Source organism: Cygnus atratus, chromosome 12 (genome assembly GCF_013377495.2).
Source record: "Cygnus atratus isolate AKBS03 ecotype Queensland, Australia chromosome 12, CAtr_DNAZoo_HiC_assembly, whole genome shotgun sequence".
In the NCBI taxonomy this organism is placed as follows: Eukaryota; Metazoa; Chordata; class Aves; order Anseriformes; family Anatidae; genus Cygnus; species Cygnus atratus.
Genome location: NC_066373.1, coordinates 8467921 through 8474206, shown reverse-complemented (window position 1 = coordinate 8474206; position 6286 = coordinate 8467921).

Sequence of the window (6286 nt, the reverse complement as noted above, 5' to 3'; positions counted from 1 at the left end):
TAGCTGAAACATCTGACAAAGAAATGGATCCTTAATCTGGTAACATAAATAAACTAATTTCTGACAATCCTTTTCAAGGACAATCTAAATTACCAAGGTAATTAGCCTTACTTACTAAGGTTTGCCCTATTAACTTGATCTAACATTTTAAGAAGGCAAAAAATTTCCAGCATCAGGAAATACAGTAAACACACTTACTACCCTACAATGCACCACTGTACAATGCCAAAGCCATCATAAAAGTATTAGATGTATGTCAAGATGAAAACATTGGCAGTGAAGTCTGTGGTCTAGTTCAAATAAAGAGCACTTTGTGCACATCAGCAGCATCTAGCATGGTCAGGATACTGGGACAACCTGGACAGGACTTGCCTGTGCAAGATGGATGGATCAAGGATGCTGTTTACACTGCCTGCACCCTGCAGACTGGCAAATACTAATAGGCCGTTTCTGAAGGAGAGCAGGCTACTCTTTATATAATGATAGCAAATACTGCATTTGGCAAGAAATTCAGTAGGGTGTTTTCCAAGCTTAATAGGGCTTTCTGGGACTGTTTTTGACCCCATTCAATTCAGTTCTTTGTAGCATGGCTTCCTTCCAGCAGTTTCAACATGCCATTCATTCAGGGAAATTCACTTTAAGTCAATGGCAAGTTTGCCTGTATAAAAGTATGAGTTCTGACTTCATTACCAATTAATCTTTTGAAGTGAGCTTGTGTGTAATTTCTTTTAAAACTAAAGTTACTTTCATTTGCATAGTACATACTTAGGAAGTAGTGATATTTTGTGAGAACTCTAAGTTGCAAATAAGGATGTATATTTTTTAATAAAATAAAATCCAGAATGACATTGATAGGAAATTGTACTGTTTTCATCTGTTTTCATCCTACCATCATTTATAATATTACCACAAAAAATTATATAAGTGGGTTTGAATTTTATATATAACCAGCTGACATACAGATACACATTAAAAGTCTTGTCAATGATCAGTGCATGTACAAATTTGTACTTTCTGTTTATTGCAGTTTGCTTTGATTTAGTGTTTATAAAATGCTTTATATCTCTGAAGGACATTATATCAGAGAACACCTGAGTGAAGCGTAAAGCAGCATTAGTAATGAAAGTGAAATGTCAAAAAGCGTTCTTTGACTTAATTCAACAAAGTAAAATTCACATGCCCGATTCAGTTTACAGGTTTCTTTCACTTCATCCTGATATCACTCGCTGCATCAGGGTCTGACTGCACACAAAACATAATGGGTAACAAAGGGCGGGAAACTCTGTCACAGTGCCTTGTTCATGAACACCCAAGGAATGGAAATCATTCTAAATAAAGAGCCAGACCAGGATGAGCTTACTGAACTGAAACAACAGGGATCATTTGTGGTAGAAGCGGATTCTTTGTGTGAAGAAGTTGTCAGACTCTAGCCCAAAAAGTTCAGACACTTTCTTCACAAAGGGTGAAACTCAGCAGCTCCCATGCACACTGAGCAACTGCTCTTGGAAGTAGCACTACCCCAGGAACAGGACTCAGTAAGAGGCAAGGGTTTGATCTCACCCAAACAAATGAATAAAAGTCTGCCTGCTTGCTGATAATTCCTGAGCAGAAAACAAGGCTAGATTTGTCATGTATAGTATTCAGTCTGAATCACTCACCCCGCTCCCCACTTGAAACAAACCTTCTCTTTGTGTAATGGAAATGTTCCCTAATTACTTATGACTGACCAATTATTTAAGCGTTAAGTTAATACTATATATAGTCAATCTGCTTGCATTTTGTGTCACAAAAGGATTCCCATTTTATATACTGTACTTCTCCATTTCCCTTAATGATGCCAAGTAAATTAACATCAAGGTTTCTGCCTGCTAGTTTGCTCAAACAGACATGTCTTCTTAGATAACTTTTAAACCAGTTCTGACATTTTAATGGGATATAATTATTATAATGATAAATCCATTATAGGGATAAGATTGAGGTCATATTAGGAAAACATTTCCCCCCTTTCTTATTCCATGCAGTGAAGTCTGTTGATCTTTTGAAACAGGCTGTGATTTCAAAAAAATCAAAATAAATATAAAATTTTCATTCAAGTAAAACAAAGTAAGTCCAGTGTGGAAGCATTTTTGTTTGTATAGATCTAAGGCAAAATGTCTTATATGTATATTTGCAGTGACTTTGAGAAACTCCTAATGCTATTCTGCAGGTATACAATCCTTAGAGAAAAATGGAGCCGCTCTGAATTCCCCCTTTAATCTATCCTGTATTCTATTTTGTACATCTGTCAAACCACATAATACTTCTTATGTAATACAGGCCTATAGAAAGCATTTTTTATTTCCAGCTGGCATACTTCTAAATTCAAACGCTCAGACATAATTTAGTTATTTTTCCCCTATATGTGGACTGTTTATTTACGTTACAAACTTGCACAGAAAATGTAACTGTACACTAAACCATTAGTATTCTGTTGGGAAGATTTGTGTTTTGTGTTGGAGGCAGTTCACATTAAACTCAAGGTCTTAATACTCCTTTGAGGCTTCTGAAGCCCCATGGCAACTCTTGAAAAGACTTTTATTTCTTCAGCATATGTAAATTGGATAGGGTGAAGTCAATGTGATTTAAAGCTAACGTCTCTTCAAGAACTCAGATGAGACAAAGGTTTTATTACATGAAATAGTAGAGGAAATTGAAGCTCCAACATTTCAGCGTAATGTGATCATGAAGATGGAAAACAATATTTAGTGAAATTAAAAGTGCAGGCTTGAAATTTACATCACTCTTAATCTACATCTGTTCTTTTCATTTAATTTATCTGACATGCCCCACTTCTTCCAGGGGAATTACAGAACAAGATCTATTAGATATAGGGATATTAGCAAGACTGTATTGGGGTCACACGGTGATTTATGCAACAACCTTTTTATTATATTAATTAGGCAGAGATAATAGAAAATTAAAAAGAAGAATTAAAGTTTGTATCACACAAAGATCCTTGCTTCTGCTTATAATTAAATACAATATTTATATTCATGTGCCTTATACTGTTACTTTAGATTGTTTGGAAGAGAAAAATATATTTGAAAAGTTTTAGTCTGAAAAATAGACGTGACTGCAAATTATCTGTTTGAAAAATGAGCACATATAACATTTACTGAGATGTCTGATTTAACTGGTGCTACATTAGGGCTTAACAAGGTGTTACTGTTTGTCAAAAGTTGATCTATGACTTGTACCGGGTTATTTGTGTCATAAATTCTTTCATCCTGTACATTTTCTCAGGCATTCATAATTAACTGTTCAGAGTTCAAAATAATGCATTTCCTGATAAAGTAAGTACTTTTTCAGAATTTGAAAAAGGCAGAGAGGAAAAACAAACAAACAAACAAACAACAACACACTAACACACACACACACACACACAAAAAAAAAAAAACACAACTTGTTTTCAGTGATTTGAGCTTTAAGTTAATAAATAATTGTCATGGCAGAGGTGAACATGCAAAGTACAAAGACTACAAATGTCAGAAAAGGAACTTTAATTCTTGAGGGCTTTTACAGTCTAAGAGGTAACAGCAGGTATGAAGGATGGAGGAGGGTCAACAACACCATTTGTGCCTTTCCAACATTCTCAGGCCATTGGCCATTTTTTTTAAATGTGTGCTCTGGTACATTGGCCTCTGGTACATTGGCCTCTGGTACATGGAACATTTTAAATGATTGTGAGAAAACTGTGTCTAAAAGTAACTTCTTACTATCCCTCACACCTCCAAGAACATACCAAACTTGATATGACAGCACAAACTTCAACAATACAAAACTGCAATTCTAGGGTAACTGTTTCTAAGGCATCGTTTAAAAATGATAGCCTTCAATACTTAAATTATAAGACAAACTCAAACTATTTGAGTTTACATTTTAGTAATATGTACTGGCTTCAGCTGGAACAGAGAATTCCTGAACTAAGTGTAGAAAAACAACTTGTCCCACTGGGAATGAAGAAAATCAGTTCTGTGATTATTTATTTATTTATCTTTTGCTTCACTTCTATTGCTGCTTTTTATTCCCTACATAAATTTGAATTAGGTGGAACAAAACAAAACAGCTGCGTACATCTTTACTGAAAATAATATTAGGTAACATATAAAGAACCCTTTGGTTCAAGAAGGTCCTTGCTATATTGACTGTGTATATTGTATTTGGAAACTTGAAGTTATATTTGGAAATGGGATTTTCAGATGTGGAAAGGCAAACATTTATTTTTCGGTAAAGAGTGAATATATAGCCTGGTTATCATTTATATAAATGGTTACATTGGAATAGATTGCTCAAAATGGTCACTTTGATAGTCCCTCTTCACAGTAAGTGGAATAAGACAACTACCTCCAAACACCCTCAGCCCACATAAACTGTGATTGTTCTCTGGAGTTGCTAATACTTCTTTGTTGCCTTTAAAATGTCACAAGTTGGGTAAGCTTTTAATTTAGGATTCTCAGTGAAGAGGCTTCAGAAGGTGGAGTGAACCTGAACATACTTGACTTGGTTATTTAGCAGATTTGACTTACATCAGGGTAGTGAAGTAAGAACTTACATCAGGATAGTGAAGTATTCTATACAAAAAATCATACAAATATGAATGTTAGTTCTGTCTCTTAAAATTCTTGCTTCCCATGGACAAATGAACAATTCCAGATTACTTGCACCAGACCAGTTCACATTTAAAAATAGGGTTTGTCCCTCATACTTGAATGCCACACGCAGCGCGGGGCCTGCCACGCCGGGCCGCGGGGCGGGCCGGAGGCCTGAGGCGGCGCGGGGAATACCGGGCGCGGCTTGGGATCAGCGGGGCGGTGCTGCCCTGAGGCGCCGGCTGGCCCGGGGCTGTCAAAACGGTGCCTAGGGCGCAACCTATGGGGCTGTGTAGGTGTTAGGCACCCCTAGAGCACAAGCTGTGGGGCTGTGTGGGTGTTAGGCGCTTGTGAAACGCATCTTGCACCCTCATGAGTGGGGGTGTGTGGGATGTGAGGGGCAGTATGCAGCCTGGTGTCAGGCTGCATGGCTTCCTGCTGCTTGCTGGGGTGGCTGGGGTTTGCCCTGTGCCTGTGTGGAAGACAGCGTGCATTTGTCGAGGCCCTGGAGCGTTTCCAGAGAAGGGCTATGAAGCTGGTGAAGGGCCTGGAACATGAGTCCTATGAGGAGTGGCTGGGGGAACTGGGGTTGTTGAGTCTGGAGAACAGGAGGCTCAGGAGAGACCTTATTGCTCTCTACAACAACCTGAAAGGAAGGTGTGGGGAGCTGGGGGTCGGCCTCTTCTCACAGATAACTACTGATAGGACTACAGGAAATAGCCTCAAGTTGTGCCAGGGGAGCTTTAGGTTGGAAATTAGGAGACATATCTACTCAGAAAGAGTAGTCGGATGTTGGAACGGGTTGCCCAGGGAGGTGGTGGCGTCACCATCCGTGGGGTGTTCAAGGAAAGGTTGGAACTGGTGGTTAGAGACACGGTTTAGTGGGTGACATTGGCGGTAGCGCGATGGTTGGATCAGATGATCTTGGAGGCCTTTCCCAACCTTAATGATTCCATGATTCTGTGGTAATGCTTAAAACAGCAGGAGAAACCAAATCCATTAGCCAGTGATCTAACATAAGAAGTGCTAGATTTGTCTGACTTCTTCATGATCAATTCTGAAAATGAATGTAATAACTCCCAACAATACTGCTGCTTATGAGGTACTCTTGTGAGGTATATTCTCATTGAATATATACAATTTTCTGGTAGAACAGGCATGGACTAAGTGATAATCCCAAGTCTTTACAAAGATAAGGAGAAATGGAAAAAATCTAGCACTCTGATGACACCAGTTCTTAAAAGCACAACAAATTGCCTTACAAATCTATACAGTTTCACAAATAATACAAGTTCTGTTCTTAGGTTGTGATGACTTTCTTAATCTATTTTACAGCTTGCAGATCGGTCCATATTCAAAATGGAAGCAGTTTGTTGTCATTGTTGTTGTTTTTGTCTTTTTTTTTTTTAATTAAGTACTGCTTAAATTATGGGACATGAAGCATATAAATTGAACTTTTAAAACAATTTTGACTATTAAACAATAGTCTTTCACCATAACCGTTGTGTACAGCTGCCAAAGTTCACAATTTTTCCTATAAAACAATCTTCAAAGTTGCAACTTGCTATTTTTGTTGAAATTCCCTTATTCTATTCATCTGCAGTTGATTCTGTTTCTAGTAAATCACTCCAGTGTATGCTGTGTGCAAGCACTTTGCC